The following is a 16,646-nucleotide window of genomic DNA, read 5'->3' as shown; positions in this document are numbered from 1 at the left end:
TAGCTATGCCTCATAGGCGAAGTGTCTCATTGATAACACATCTAGTGAAAGACATTGATCTGTAATCATCCCATGTCAGTGTTTCCTGGTCTGATACTTTTGTTCTTAATGAATCAAACTCAACCTGAGTGAAAAGATAGCATTTGATTTATCTTGCAAATTTGTTGATCTTGTAACCAGAAAAGCCATAATTCTTCCTGAAATGTAACTTTATGCTTACTCTCAATTGTTCCAAAGCTTTAGGACAGCCAGTAAGAAAATGTACAACGAATGACATTATCTTGGTTGTTGTTTCGGTTCCAGCGAAAAGTAGAGAAAGGATGACTTCGCCCATAATTTCTTCCGTTATGTTTTCTTCTTCATCTAATACTCTGGCTAGTAAGCTACTTTTGGGTACTCCATTAGAATTGTCTTTTCTCTCCTCTAGTGCTTTGGATACCTTAGACATCAAAATCTGCCTTGCTCGACAGAGCAGTAGATGTTAGACCTAGCCAGCGCAACCGTCGAAAGTAAGGTTTTTTCTTTTTTTTTAACCATTGTAGCGAAACCAAAGATAAGCCTTCACAATTGTAGAGATCCAGTCGTCTAAGTGTTCCTCTGACCACCCCATCACCATCTTTACCTGCAAGAGCTGCAATAGACATGTCTATGACAACAAAACAATTGCGAGTGCAAGTTCAACTATCACTAGTCTCAATTTTGTCAAATATAGCAGGCTTGTCGGATATAGCAGGCATGTAATCCAAATCAAGTTTTCTCAATTTCTTCTTAGTGGAACCTCCCAACATACGTGCTACTCCATGATCAATTATTCTCTTACAACCTGTGAGGTTAAGCACCTCCAGATCTGCGTAGAGAGTAGTGTGTCTCACTGATTCATTGGTTAAAAGACAACGCTAGATCAGTCTGACAGACACAAGGGAAAGAGAAGTAGCTAGAAGATCATGAGAAGCCAAATCAGACAAATGAAATGTATTATAGAGTTCAAAAGTTTTCAAATTTTGCGAGCAGGTATGAGCGCACTAAAACCAGCGTCTGTCACTTTATAAAATCCTTCGAGCTTGATGGACTCCATGTTTTTACAGCCTTCAGTTCTAAGAAACATGCCCATGTCATTTATGCTGCTACGGGAAAGGGAGAGGTGACATACATAATCGCAAGAACCCAAAGACTGCACACCACTATCGGTCAAATCATGTCATAGAAATGGTTCTCGTAGAGGTGCATCCCTCAGATCTAAGTTAACCGGGAGAATGAAATTTTGTGTGATCTGTGCGCTCAAATTTTCGTTGTCTGCCCTGTGCGCCGCGCGGGAGCCCAATGTGCCGCGCGCTGTGGGTGCGCCGCGCCAGTGTATTTTAACATTGCGGAAATGTGCCCAATGCGCCGCGCCTGCTCACAATGCGCCGCGCCTAGCAACCTAGTGTGATTTTCGCCCTACTTCTCCATACTTCAATGTTTTGCCTTCATCAAGGCACCCCAATGGAAAAAGAATTCTTCAATGACTCAGTCAAAGATATGAGCCAGTGGAAGGAAAGACAAATAAACATCCTCAGTTGTCAACTTTTCTTTAACTTTTTCATAGACAAGTTCAGTTCCAGCCATGGTCTGTGTAAGTACCTCATGAGTCAAGATAACACCCTTTGGTTCTCCACTGGTTCCACTCGTATACATGATTGTGGAAATGTCCTCAGGCACAGGTGGTGAGAGTTCTGTAGGATTCTGTTTTCCCAGCTTTAAAAACATCTTCCAAGAGTATGCTGCTATTCCCAACCTGCCAGCTTCTTTCCTCTTGCTCATCAGTAATACTTGAAAAAGAGAGTAAAGCCTTTACATGTCCACGACCCTTTTGTATAGACATGAATAGATTTGGGATTTTGATGTCTTGAACAAATACAATGTTGATCCTAGCATGCCTTAAGATGAACCCAACAACATTTTCTCCAAGTGTGTCATATAGAGAGACACAGGTAATACTATGGCCACAGCATGCCTCCATTGCTATAATCCCTTCAGGACAATTTATTCCATAAATTCCACAACGTCCAAATGGTTCAACGCTACATGTACGCATAGCAGCTCCTACATTCAACACCTGATCAAAAACCTCCCCATATGTTTGCCATACATGTTTGCCTACCTTTCCATTATGAATTTCCTTGTGCCCAAACCATCCTCCAATGAGAATTAGCCAGAATATGTTCCTCCCTTTGACACTGCACTGTTTGCTTTGATTTTTGGGCTGATGATGTCCTTCCTGTCTGTTCTTTTGCAGGGAATGGATGGCTGGAATTTCAGCAAATGATGACCAGAGGCAGCTTTTGAAGTATTTCATGGCAGAAAACTTTACATATTTATTACAAACATTAATTTGACGATTTCCTCTTCAAAACAGAGTTTTGAAGAGGAATCAACCTTGAGCATTATTGATGATGAAAATCTGGAGATGAAACTTATTGAACCTCTCTCCGGCCTGCTGGCATGCTGACAAGAGGCCAAAATAGGACTATGAATGATTTCAAAATTGTTTCGACAAAGAAACTTAAACCAGCAGGTACAAAGCATGAGGGGAAATGACTGACAAGACCCTTCCGTCAGATTATGGCATGCTCCTAACGGAATGCGACCAAATGAATCGAGTGAGACACCTAAAAATGAAATGAAAAAAGAGTTTTGATCTCTGACGGAGGGCTGATAGGATCGACTCTAACACAAAGGAGACTGAGTTATCACACAATTGTGGAGATCAATAGCTCAAGGCTAAGGCTCTAGCCTTGAGACTGTGGAATGTGCAGTTCAGACTAGGCAGGAGAGAAATTATGCAGCTTTGGGAGTTGATGAGGTAGGTTGAGGGATTTTGAACTATTTTAGCCAAAAGCGCATTTCTGGGAGGTAGAGAAACCCTGGTGATTACACATTGTGCAGTTAAAGAGATCAGGGATTGATCTTGAGCTTAGAGACTACGCAATGCGCAGTTGGGGCCTAGATGGAGGGTTGAATTGCACAAGTTTGGAGGCCAAGGCTCAATCTTAAGCACTGAAAATGTGCAGTGCATAGTCTTGGGAGGAAATAACTACATAATATACAAGAGGAAAGGTTGCATATTGAGGGCTGGGACTGCACAATGCACAATTTAGGAAGATCGGATGAGGCTAAGTTTCTGGGAATTTTCTGAAATTTGGCTAAGTGTGGGATCAGTGAAACTGATGTGAATAGTGATAGGAATTGACTATGATCACACACTTAGACACTTGATGACACAACATAGATCATAAGGAACACATGAACACATACTTCCCTTAGTGCGACAACCTTTACGACCACTTATGACAAGTGTGACACTAAAAATACACTTTGCAATGATTGTGACAACACTTGTGCGACAATACTTAAAACTTTGGAAATAAGTGTGATGCACATTTACATGGTAAGATCAACTCATTTACACAAGGAGAACCTCTTAAAACCACCAAAACAAGCTTAAGTACATTGTGTGACACTTGAAATTCCACAATACGACAAGTGCTAAAGTGCGAATGACAGTGAAAACAACACATTCCAAAGAGAAGATAACATTAAAACAACACTAATTGGAGTGAGATAAAGCAAAAGCGACAACCAAAAACATGAAAATAACACTCGTAAAACTAAAGGTGCACGAAAGTGACAGTTTGCAAAACTCATTGAAATAGAAGTACAAACACAACTAGAAGTGAGAAATTGTCGATGTCAGTGTGCATTGACTATCAACATGGATTAGACATCATACAAGCACAATATTTATGGACCGTGTTATGATTTTTCAAGATTGTGTAAAAGAATGCGCTCATGAATTTGTTGCATACTGAGCATGTGTCAGCAATTACCCTCGACACTTCCAATCCATGAAGGGAGTTGAAAAGCATCAACTAACCAAGAAGTGACTACGGAACAACCGATCACAAAATTTGTAGTAGGCTCCAAAATTCAAGTGTAGGAAAAAATTTGGAGGGTGTTTGTCACATCGATAACACTTGGCGACAAACTGGTAGAACTCTAGCTTCTCTACCTTAGTCAATTATTTCATGCATGGTCTAGTTCTTTAAGAAGTATTGATTCATCATTCAAATTACCATGGATTCCCCACTTACCATGTGCATAAACATCACCCCCTTCATTCCTTTACTTGGTTAAACACAAACATAAGATCATTGATCACACAATGTTTCAAATCAGGATAGGGTAATGAAGTTCATGAGCTTTATATTTTCAACGTATATTTTTTCATCTCTAGTGTTGCGCTATTGCCAGCAGGCCTAGATAGTACCCCAATAGAGTCACTTCAGGAACACAAACATTGCTCCGCTGTCAACGAGCCTAGACAATACCCCGGCGGAGTTACTTGCTTCACCTCTCTATGTAGGAAGCATTTCTCTTCTTTCACCTTTATTTATTTATTTAAAGAGGACTATGCATTAGAAATTATTTATTTATGGGCGGAAGATGGATCCTGAATTATAAAGAGAGGGAGAGACTTGTCCTTCAGAAAAGCATATAGAGACCTTTGATTTAGGCTTTCTCATTCAGATTTTCCCTTGTCCTCCTCTACTTGATTGGATGAACCTGAAAACACCGAAACATTAAAAATCGAGTGTAGGCATGAGGTTTCCATAATAGACATGGAGGTCATGGTTCAACACAAGGCTTTCTTAACGCAAGGATCATTTTTTCTGTCAGAACATCGTCAACCAAAAGATGTAACCAAGACAAGGAAGAAGGACATAGAATTAGCCCAATGTTGGAGTGTGACAAAGTCCTTTTCTATTTTTCTACATTCCTTTTTGATCCAACAGGGCATCTTCATGCAAGGTCTCAAAAAGCGAAAGGAAATACAACACAAAAATAGGGAACAAAACCAGAAGATAAGACAAAAAGTGGTTAAACAAAAACATGATGCGAAACCAAAACCAGAAAACACAAGACAAACTACAGGAAATGAATGCAGGATAAATGCGTAGGTAAACTAAAATGAAACTAGACCTACTTCTAACCTAACTGGCTAGAAATTCAGGGTCACATATAATGGAATTTCCAATGTATCCATCGTAATTGTTCTCGACATGCAATCACAAAGATGCAGTCGATTAAAACAAATATAAAATGATGTGCAGTGGAAAAGATAAGATATTGTATAACTTGCTCAAGAAACTAAAGGCCTTTCCTGTCATCAAAAGATATGTTGTAGTTACTACTTTTAAACAATTCACATTCTTACACTTTTGAGGAGAAATTTCACTCAACAAACCTCAGAAGATTCTCTCGGATGTACCTCCATATACACTAAACTCCTTAGCAAGTGTGAGGAAAGATCGAAACTTGTTGTTTGTGACAGAGCTTTCCAGGTAAGTTTGTTACAAACATTCAATGATTGGATTCTAAAATTCATGATAATCCTCTTGAAAACCCCGAAATATTTGAAAGGATGAATTTCCAATTAGAGGCACAAGATTATGATGAGAATCTTGTGAGGGAAAATAGATCTGAACATATTCAGCAAGCATGTCAAGACAGTGAGGACCTGACATAACCATTAGCGAAGGCTAAAATGCCTCAAATACTCAACAAATATCTAAATAGTGAAACGTTTAACCATAAAGTTCAAAGGATGTAAAACAACTTTCACTAGATGTGCTGGCGGGAAAATGATAAGCTAAATGAGAGTCATCAGAGACAGAATAATGATCAGATGGGTTGATTAAAGCATTAGATTCCCAGTTTGTAATTAACAAATATAAATCAGTTTGAATAGCTTTTTGAATGCTCTGAACAATGAAACCAACTTCCTCGCAGGATGAATGTGGCAAACCATTTTCCTCTAACTGGTGACAAAATCTACAAGCATTGTCATCGTCGAAAGAATTTAAAAGGGATGCTAGCACAACAAACACATGAGAGCAGTCAATAAATTGTGAACATAGAATAATTTGATTCGTTCGATAACTCGTGCATTCATTATCACTCAAGAGGATTTAAGGTGTGATGAAGGAAAGATTTACAATACAACATTCGTAAGAAAAACTAGGAGCTAACTATTAAAAAATGAATATGATAGGCATGATTCCTTTGGCCAAAGATGGTATTTGAAATGACCAACTTCACAATTCCATGACTTTATGAGAGATACCCAAACCAAACCTGAGTTTGATGTGAGAGATTTGCATGAAGATGGATCAACTGAAGAAGATTCTTGAATCCGATCAGAAACCAAATCTCAAAAGTTTGAAATATTACATCCAAAATACCAAATATATTTTAGAAAATGATTTACATCGAGTGAAACCATGCAAAGAGAAGGATTGTGCAAAATAAAACTAGATATGACTTAGTTTGGGGGGCTTACCAAGAGTCGCGAGATCCTGACATAACCATCAACAAAAGTTGAAGTACCTCAACTTATTGAAAAGTCCCAGAACTTTCAAGGATTGTAAAATTTCATCCTAAAGATTGAACTAGATTGTGCATTGTGTGAAGATAGTTGCTACCACTTAAGACCACTATTCATTGGATGGCAGCCATCTCTGTCACTGATTGGACCATATTTTTCAACTTCAACAACCAGATTACTCAAATCAAAATATTCTTCTAATCACAAATCCGAAGATAAATGAATCGAGGAAATTTCTTGAGCAAGTTGGTTTGAAGAGTTGTCTTCATGAAAGAGAAAAGATGATGGGGGATGAAAAGAGTACTCAATTATTTGATTGTTTTCATTTTCATCATGGATAATCTCACTTTCTTATATCAATTGAGAAAATAACTCATCGGATGAAGAACTTGAAGAACATGGAGTATCTCCATTGCAAGTAGATGCATCAAAAACAACAGAACACAAGGGATAGTGAGATGAAGAGGAAGTTTCGATAAGTACATCTTCAATAAGTACATCTTCTCTCACTGAATCATATTTTAGATCTAAATTAAAATCTTCACGAGAAACAGAAAGATTAGCTAATGCACTTGGGCAATCATCATCACATACATCAACAAAAGCATCATCATGAGAATGATTGTTTCCCAATATTGCGGATCTAAACAAATTTATTTCATTAGATTCTCTATTGAGATTAACATATTTGATATCATCTAAGAATGAAGAGACACCATCTTCACATGGAAGATTTTGAAAAAGATTGAAAGGATCCTCACCTTCCTACTCCTCTACCTATGTAATGTGACTATCTTGAACATTATCGCAATTTGGACCAGTGGCTTGAAAATCAAAAGAGTGTGAGCAACTAGCTAGTGGAACAGATTTCTCAAGCAGATCATGGTACAAAGAGTCATGGCATGTAGATGATAGGGGATAATAGAAAACCAAATCAGATTTGAGACTAAATTTATGAACAATAGCATCATCCTACAGAATGGAGGAGTTAGTCTTCATCGTAGGCTTCATGAGCCATTCTGGAATTTCCTCCATTCAATCTGAATCATGAAAAGGGGAAGAAGAATGAGAAGATGGATCAGTAATTTGATTTGCAGAATTCCCAACTTTACAATCATCGTAGGGAGGCACCCACATCAGGACTGGAAAAGGAGGAGGAAAAGGAACAAAAGGAGTAACAGATTCCTCCTCTGAAAATAGAGGTGTCTCATGGTTTACAAGAGTTGGGGGAGCAAAACCATCAGGAGGTTTAGATTCAAATTGATTTAAAGAAATTCGAACCAAAGGTTCAAATTTTTTCTTACAGAAATTTTGATCCATATCTTCTTTTGGAAAATCATAACATAAATGAAGGAATCTATTAGAAAAACCCTCAAGTGATTCATCAAGCTCCATTATAAGTTGATTGATTATTTTGTGAACATCTTGGTAATGATACTAATCAAAATCTTGCTGAATTTTCTTAGTAAATTGACGAAAAGAGTGAATTGAAGCAGATCGTACGGTATGCCACCATTGATCAACACAACCTTCAAGAGTGAGGGTGAATAAACTACACATAACATCTCCATCGTCAATTTCAAGAGATTTTCAAAGCCCAAGAAATTTATTTATGTGTTTAGATAAAAACATACCACCCTTTACATTAAACTTGAATTGAGACAAGGAATGAACAAGTTCCGTGGATATTGAAAGTTTACCAGGATGTAGGTTAGAAAAACACTCTGGGATTATGATTTGGGAAAGATCCATTTAAGATATAAGATTCAAAACAGACTCAATGGGAACAACTTATCATCTGGCCCTCCTTCTAGCACCATTTTGTTGATGGTGCTGGAAATTCATCAACCAAGGGGGTCTCCCTGATGTGAAGTCCCAATTGGACCACACACCATTTGGAATAGGATCCCCATCTAGGGAATCATCCTGAATTCCATATATTCTTACATATTTCCTTGGCTCTAACTATCAGCAAGAGAGAGAGTAAAAATGTGCCTTCAAAAAGTAATGGGGTGTGCCTAGTGAGTGTTCGGTCATATGTGTGTCAAATTTATTTTACTACGGAGGGAGAAGAGAAGTGGACCCCTAGGAGAGAGGTAATAGTACCACCCCAATAGAGACACACATAAACAAGAAGAATTTTTTCAATATCCAGCCAAATAGTCCACGAAGATCCGACGATCATTGCAAACATTACAAAAAGAAAGAGTTGTCTAATACCTAGTGGAATAGCCCATGAGGATGCGAATGATAGTTACCATTACAAAACATTCTCAATATGATCAGTACCAAAATCACCAAAATATTTCAACTACTTTAGCACAGATGAAAGAAAACATGAATTACAAACATTCACAAAATAGTGTTACAAATATTCATAATTCATGCATGAAGAACATGTTGGCCACAAGGCTTCTAATATTAAGTAAAAGTTCCACAACACATGTATACAATTAACACCACTAGCTCCAAGAGTGGAGAGTTGGAGCCACTCCTTTCTCCCCAAAAGAACTAGTCTGTATCTCTAATGCCTTGCGGGAGGAGTCAAGGTGAAAATTCCATTTCTCATATGGTGAGGGTCTATATATAACCAAGAGGTGATGCTTCACCTTCCTTATGACTCTTTGGCTACCCTCATGACTGTTTGACTTCTTATGAATTTTTTACTTAACATGACTCTTCATATTCTAAACGTGTCCTTTGGACTTCCACTTTATAATACATTTTGAATATATAATGGGATAATCCACAATAATGACGTGGCATATGATGACTCGTGATAGGACATGACATGAAAATGATGGCATGGATTAAATGATGATGTGGCAGTGCCAAGTTGTCCTTCTTTTTGCTTCTTTTTTTCTGTCTTGAGAGATGTATCCAATGCTACATCTTCATGCGAGATATGCTTCATTCTTCATATCTACCCTCCAAAGCATTGTGAATCAGATGGAGTCTTCATGTAGTCCCAATCTTTGGTATTCTATTATAATCTAGTGTTCTTTCGTCTCCTTCTTTGATGATCATCCTTTCTCCTCAACTCCTTTGGTTTCTTCTAGCATTTCCTCCTTGTCTATTTCCTTCTTCATTGTCTCTTCATAGCATGATAGAATTATTGCATCTGCAATTCACTCATGACAAGATGACATCAGTCTGATAAACCCATAGTCTAGGATGTTGCATGATCATCCACTCATTGAGCAAAAATAGGGTGGTAGGCCAAGGGAGAGGCTTAGTGACTTCATAGTTGTGCGACTCAGGCAGTCAATGGTAAGGCTTGAGCCATGATACTGTGCAATGAACAGTTCATGTTGGATTGAGGAAGAAGATTGCATAGTTTGGGGGCTCAGTGAGGCAGGCTGAGGATTTGGGCATTAGTTCAGCCAACTGCGCAGTTGTGGAAGACAAAGGAGACTGAGGGATTACAAAATTGCATAGTTCAGAAGCTTAAGGTTAAGGCCTAATCCTTGATACTATGCAATGCATAGTTCAGAATGGGCAAGAGAGAGAAATTACAACATTTTTGGAGTTAGTGAGGTAGGCTGAGAGGTTTTGCACTGTTTTAGCCAACTGCACGGTTCTGAGAGGCAAAGCAGGCCTGGTGATTGTGTAGTTTCATAGTTCAAGAGCTCAGGGTTTTAGCTTGAGCTCAGAGATAGTGCAATGTGTAGTTAGGGCCAGGCTAGAGGGTTGAATTGTGAAATTTTGGAGGCCAAGGCTTAGGCTTAAGCACTGAAACTACATATTGCATAGTCCTAGGAGGAAGGAACTATGGATTGCGCAAGAGACAAGGTTGCAGCTTGAGGGCTAGATATGTGTAATGTGTAGTTCAAGAAGGTTGGATGAGGTTAAGTTGCTCGTAATTTTTTGAAATTTGGCTAAGTGTGGGAAATTTTGAAACTGATGTGAATAGTGATAGGACTTGATAATGATCACACACTTAGACACTTGATGAAACAACATAGAATATCTAGAACACATGAAAACATGCTTCCCTTAGTGCAACAACCTTTATGAAAACTTACAACAAGTGCGACACTAAATATACACTTTGCGAAGACTGTGATGACCCTTGTGCGACAGTGCTTAAAACTTTGGAAATGAGTGTGACGAAGGTTTACATGGTAATATAAACTCATTTACATAAGCAAAACCTCTTGAAACCACCAAAACAAGCTTATGTACACTTAGCATGCTAGAAGACGAAAAGTGCTAAAGTGAGAATAACACTTACGATATGCGAACTTAATTGAAAGCAACACATGACAGAGAGAAGATAACATGAAAACTACACTAATTAGAGTGAAATCAAGCAAAATCAACAACCAAAAACATGAAAATGACACTCATGAAAACAAAGGCGCACGCAAGTGACAGCTTGTAAAACTCACCGAAATAGAAGTACAAGTGTAGATAGAAGTGAAAAATGGTCGTTGTCAGTATGCACTGATTGTCAATATGGATTGGACATTGCATAGGCACATTCTTGATGGACCATTCTATGCTTGTTCAAGATTGCATAAAAACAATATGCTCGTGAACTTGTTGTGGACTAAGCATGTGTGAGCAAGTACCCTCGACACTTCCAATCCAAGAAGGGAGCTCAAAAGCATCATCTAACCAAGAAGTGACTACGAAACGACTGATCACAAGATCTATAGTAGGATTCAAAATTTGAGTGTAGGCAAAATTTTGGAGGGTGTTTGTCGCAGCAAAAGCAAGCACCCACCTCGTTCTTCAAATCGTGGTGGACAACTCTTCACAATATTTCAAATTTTATCCACAAGTTCAAAACACAACCAAACCGACCTATTCTTCAATCATCAAAGTTTAACATCTTCTAAAATATCAAAGCACATTCATGGGTTCAAGAGAAAATTGACAATAACCATGAATCCCTATTCTCAAAAATATGTTTGCAACTCCCCTCTTTCAAATCACAAAATAATCCCAAGCAAATCCCTTTTTGCAAAATTCAATTTGGCCGTCTAAATAACCCACAAAAAAATTATAAAAAATAGTCGCTCTACATAATGGACCTTTCTGGTATGCTTCCTACAAAATTCACTTTTCCAATGCACGTTCTACAGATTTTACTCTATCAGTCTATTCTTGGTACGAAAAATTGTACTTTTTTGGGAAAAATAAAATTCAACCTACTCAACTAAGCTCAAACCTACGGCCTCCTATGGCGTAATTGAGCACATTACCAATTGTGTTTCCATGTTACTTGTTCAACCTTGATAAAGGATATATATGTTGTATCAAACACAGTGCGTTATATCAAACATCACATGCCAAATCAAACGCCATGTACCATATAAAACATGAAGATCCAGGTCATATAACGAGCAATATCATACACATAAATCCATGTCAAAAATTTTATATCACGTCCATACCATGAAGGACCATGCTAAAAACTTTTATACCTCTCAGCCTACAACAAAGAGCCATGTCACACATGGAAAGTCACTACAACGATATGCATACCATGAAGAGTGAAGTCACATAAGGAGAGCCATGTCAAAAAAAATTCACCAATCATACCACTACAATGAGATCCATACTAGTCATACGATCACTACAACGACAGAAATACCAGTCATACATTCACTGGAACAAGAGCCATACTAGTAATACTACAAACAATCATGTGGTGCATGGATACCCATGTCAAAAATGTTGCACCAATCATACCATCGCAATTAGAGCCATGCTAGTCACTGCAACGAGAACTATACCAATCATACAATCAATGCAATGAGAACCATACCAGTCACGCTACGAATAGCTAGGTCACGCATGGAGAGCCATGTCAAATATTTTGGGCCAATCATACCACTGTAATGAGATTCAAACCAACCATTGCAATGAGAGAAATACCATTCATACTACAAAGAACCAAGTCATGCATGGAGATCCATGTAAAATATTTTGGGCCAATCATACCAGTGCAACAAGAGTCATACCAGTCAATGGAATGAGAGACATACCAGTCTTATAGTCATACTATGAATAGACAAGTCACGCATGGAGAGCCTTCTCAAAACTTTTGTGTAGAAAATCCATGAAACCTCTGCTAATGAGAGCAAACTTAGCTTCAAAAGACATAATATTTCTCTACCAAAATACTAGGGAAAGAAAACAATGAACAGAAACATAATCACAGATAGATGAATCACACATAAAATTTATATGGGAAATCCAATTTGGAAAACCCCTATTTATTGTATTATCAACTAAGAATTTGATCTATTACAAAGAATCTTCTTCAAGTCTGAAGCCCCTGCAATACTGATCAAATCTCTACAAGAATTGCCTAACACTTAGGCAAATAAGGCATGCTAGGAGATCCTATTTCCTAATGCAATTTTTCCTCTAAAAATAGGAATTTGTCCTATTTCCTTGCATGATTCCCAAGAGAAATATATTTGCTTGCTTCTCAAGCCTCTTTCTCTACTTGCTTCTCAATCTCACTACACAAAATCCTATGTACAATGAATAAATATATTTTTTCCTTCATTCGATATCAATAGGCAATTCGAATTGCATGACCTACTAGGGCTAAATTTAGTGGTTGTAGCTAGTTAACTTAGAGTAAGTTGAGTTAAAAAAAGTCAAACTACTCAACTAAACTCAAGAACTCAAGTCTATCTCTATTCTAGAAGTAGAGATGAGTGAACTGAAATACACTAGAGTTTAACTCCACTAGATAGCTAAATTTTAGCTTTCAACTAGTATACAACTCATTAAAATACATCTAACTTGAATTAACTAACAATAAACTAGTTACAGGTTACATCACACATGTTAACTAAGAATTAACTCAAGTATCTATCAGGCTAAATTTGAATTAATAGCTTTGATTAAGGCAAAAGTCAAAGAAGCCATTCCTTGCTACATTTTCAACATTTTGGGCCAATCTTACCACACTCCAACGAGAGCCATACTATTCATATGAAGATTTAGATCACACATATATAGTCTCTGTTGGGAGTGGAGCTTGATTATCTTCTATATTCAAAGGTATCGCCACATTGGACCCCAATTCGAAATGGGGGGCCAATTCTGCCCGTAAAATATTCGCTGTAGGGGGGGGGGTGGCTGCAACCTTTGGGGAGCCCCCCCGCCCTGGTGGGGGGTTTCGGGGGAAATGCCCCCAAAGCTAAAAACAGATGTAAAATTGCCTTGTAAAATTATAGTAATTTCTAGTCAATCTGGGCTGTTCATTAGGCAAATGATCTGACGGTAGAACTTATGTTTAGTTTAGGGTTTTTTGCCCTAGAAGGCAACCCCTCTCTTTGTATGAGGGCATTGTATTGAGTCTGTGTAATATATGTGTATTCTTCGAGCGAGAAGTAGTGAAGTGAGACTATGAGAGAAAACAGAGGATATTACAACAGATCTGCTGTAGGTTGTGTCTCTTCATTTTGCTGGATAATAGAAAGGAAGGACTGGTTGTTCAGGGTGGACGTAGCCCAAACTGGGTGAACCACGTATATCTATGTCTCTCTTGTTTTATGCATTTTCTGTGTTTATATCTCTGCAATATTTTATGTGTTCCATTGCTCCGTAATATATAATTGTCTAACAACTGGTATCAGAGCCGAAGGTCTATTTGGCTGATAAACTCGCAAGAAAGAAGGGTTCCTCGTTCGAGTGGGAGCAATGTTGGAAGATGGTAAGTTTAGGGTTGAGAAATTTAATGGCCAAAACTTCTCGCTGTGGAAGATGCAGATGGAAGATTATCTATATCAAAAAGATCTATACCTACCATTGGGCGGAAAAACAAAGATGCCGACGGGAATGACAAATGAAGAATGGAACCTTCTCGATAGAAAGGCACTCAGAATAGTACGGTTGTGCCTCACAGCGTCGGTCGCCTTCAAAATTTCGAAGGAAACAACGACAGAGGGTTTGATTAAGGCGTTGGAGAAACTATATGAAAAACCCTCAGCCTCAAACAAGGTATTTCTTATGAAACAATTATTTAATATGAGATGTCGGAAGGCGGATCTGTTGCAGACCATTTAAATGATTTTAATATTGTTACAAGTCAGTTATGTTTTGTAGGGGTAAACTTTGATGATGAAGTTAGAGCTCTATTATTCTTGTGCTCATTACCAGAAAGTTGGAATGGTTTAGTAATGGCCATTAGTAACTTTGTTTCTGGATCTAGTACTTTAAAGTTTGATGATGTTGTCGGTGCTATCCTTAGCGAGAAAATGCGACGAAAAAGCTTCGGTGAGACATCGGGTAATGCCTTGAGTGTAGAGTCTAGGGGAAGAAATACTTTCATGACTATGTTCAAGGAGATTTTGGACAAGTTCGTTTGGGTGATGATAAATCCTATAAAATTGTTGGAATGGGTAAGGTTATTGTAAAACAGCAGAATGGAAACCAATGGCTACTAAAGGAGGTAAGGCATGTTCCAGATCTAAAGATAAATATAATTTCAACTGGGCAGTTAGGTGGTGAAGGTTGTGTGACAACTTTCACAGATAAAGCTTGGAAGGTTACCAAAGGAGCCTTGGTAATAGCAAAAGGCGAAAAGGTTGGTACATTGTATTTATGCAATGGTATTTTTAACTCTGTTAATGCTTTAACTTCCAAAGGAGCAGATGCAGCATTATGGCATCATCGGCTCAGACACATGAGTGAAAAGGGGATGAAGATTCTTCACTCAAGGAATTTGTTGCCGGGTTTGAAGAATGTTGATTTGGACTTCTATGAGAATTGCATTTATGGGAAACAGAAGAAAGTCAGATTTCTTAGAGTTGGGAAAGAAAAGAAGAACGAAAAATTAGAGCTTGTGCATACAGATGTATGGGGACCTGCTCAAGTATCATATCTCGGTGGCTCTCATTATTATGTTACTTTTATCAATGATGCAACTAGAAAAACTTGGATTTATTGTATTAAGAATAAATCTGATGTATTTGATACTTTCAAGAAATGGAAAGCTTTGTTTGAGATTGAGACAGGAAAGAAATTAAAGTGTCTCAGATCAGAAAATGGAGGTGAATATTGCAGCAAAGAGTTTGATAGGTATTGCTCAGAGCATGGAATTCGCAGAGAGAATACAATTCCAAGAACACCACAAGAAAATGGTGTGTCAGAAAGGATGGACAGAACAATCATGGAGCGTGCAAGGTGCATGAGATTGCATGCAGGATTGCCTTTACAATTTTGGGTAGATGCTATAGGTACTACTGTTTATCTAATAAACAGAGGGCCTTCAAGTTCCTTGGATGATGGTGTTCCAGAGGAAGCATGGACAGGTAAAAAAGTAACCTACTCTTTTTAAAGCCTTTTGGTTGTGAGGCCTTTGTCCATATTGATAAAGAAAATAGAACAAAGCTTGAGGCAAAGTCAAAGAAATGTACCTTTATTGGATATGGTGTTAATGATTTTGGTTAATGCTTATATGATTACAAAAATCACAAAATCATTAGGATCAGAGATGTAATATTCAATGAAAAGGTCTTGTATAAGAATCAGTGTCAGGAAAAGAAACAGGAAAAAGAAAACAAGGAATACGCAGTTCTTGATGAAATCACTAAAAAAGTAAAGGTGCTTGAAAATAATAATAATCAACAACCACAACAACAGCAACCACAACAGCAACAGGCACCCCAAACACCTTAAAGTGGTATTAGAAGATCTACCAGGATAAGTAGACCCCCTGAACGATACTCTCCTTCATTATATTATTTATTGTTGACTGATTCTGGTGAACCCGAATGTTATGAAGAAGCAATGCAGGTTGAAAGCAGGAAGAAGTGGGAGGTAGCCATGGAAGAAGAGATGGACTCCTTAATGCATAACCAGACTTGGGACTTAGTCAGGTTTCCTGCATGAAAAACTACATTGAAGAATAAATGGGTTTACAGGTTGAAGGAAGAAGATGGAGGAAAACAGATGTACAAAGCTAGACTTGTGGTGAAGGGGTTTGCACAGAAGAAAGGTATTGATTTTGATGAAATATTTTCTCCTGTTGTTAAAATGACTTCAATCAGAACTATCTTAAGTCTAGTAGCAGTTGAAGATTTGCATCTTGAGCAGTTAGATGTAAAGACAACCTTTCTCCATGGGGATTTGGAGGAAGAGATATATATGCAGCAGCCACAAGGATATGAAGTGAAAGGGAAGGAGAAACTAGTGTGCAGGTTAAAGAAGAGCGTGTATCGCTTAAAACAAGCTCCAAGGCGTGGTATCT

This window comes from Pinus tabuliformis, chromosome J (assembly GCF_031772625.1).
Source record: "Pinus tabuliformis cultivar Carrire ecotype Pingquan chromosome J, CPIR1, whole genome shotgun sequence".
In the NCBI taxonomy this organism is placed as follows: domain Eukaryota; kingdom Viridiplantae; phylum Streptophyta; class Pinopsida; order Pinales; family Pinaceae; genus Pinus; species Pinus tabuliformis.
Note: the sequence above shows the minus strand (reverse complement) of the source record.